The sequence below is a fragment of the Habropoda laboriosa genome, unplaced genomic scaffold (assembly GCF_001263275.1).
Source record: "Habropoda laboriosa isolate 0110345459 unplaced genomic scaffold, ASM126327v1 scaffold225, whole genome shotgun sequence".
In the NCBI taxonomy this organism is placed as follows: Eukaryota; Metazoa; Arthropoda; class Insecta; order Hymenoptera; family Apidae; genus Habropoda; species Habropoda laboriosa.
Genome location: NW_017100368.1, coordinates 223,441 through 224,435, shown reverse-complemented (window position 1 = coordinate 224,435; position 995 = coordinate 223,441).

Below are 995 nucleotides of genomic sequence, written 5' to 3'. Positions count from 1 at the left end.
ATATTCGGAACTTTTTACCTTCGACGTGGTTTTTTAAATTTCAAGTGCTTTCAATATTTTTCTTAAAATATATTTCAATTAATGTATCTGAGAAAGGACATTTTATTGCCTTGAATTCCACCACAATAAATTATTAAGCTCAGAAAACTTCGTTACATACCATAATACTGAGTTACATTTTTTTAAGTGTAGCTAATAGAAAAATAATTAAACGCATCAAAGAAAATTTGTATTTTTCATAAAAATCATTTCTCAAGTGTAATCTCGATTTTTAGTTAACAAATTTTAACCTCTTTCGTTAAACACAGTATTGGAACAATGAAAAAATTTGTCATAAAATATGCTATAAGTTGTGACATTAATTTTCATCTATAAAATTGAAGATTACCTCAGATAAATGCAGGGTATCAAAATCCTCCAGCTAATTTCACTACTAAGTGTCGATATTCTGGAACAGATGAAAATGGTTAATAAAAGTTCTACCAAAGGAATGGCACAACGAAAAGTCACCGGAAGCGAATCGATAAAACCCAGTCCATCCGCAAGTACGACGCGAAACGTCAAATTAAAAGTCCTTTAGGATCCAGCGAACGGTAAAGCGTTCTGGAAGAAAGAACGGAGGAGTCATAAAGCAGGAAACGTTGGACAAAGGGTGCGCTAGAAAGAAAAAGGAGGCTGTGGACGGTTCAGAAAATCCGTCAAACGTGGTCTACCCCGTTCGAACGCTAAAAATCAGTTTCCGACAAAGCTACCTTCCCTCTATCCTGGGGAAGCTGGTGGCCGCCTAAAGGCTTCCCAGAGAACAAAACTCAGCAAGTCTAAGAAACTGGGTTCCCTTATTAATTGAAGAATTCGCAGAATGGACTAGAGTGGAAAGGAGATCATTTAGGACTTCAAATTAATTACGAAAATAGATACGAAGATAGGAGGAAATTCGATCTATTAAAAATGTTCCAACTATTTCCTTCGCACAAACGCAAAGACTTTTGACTTAC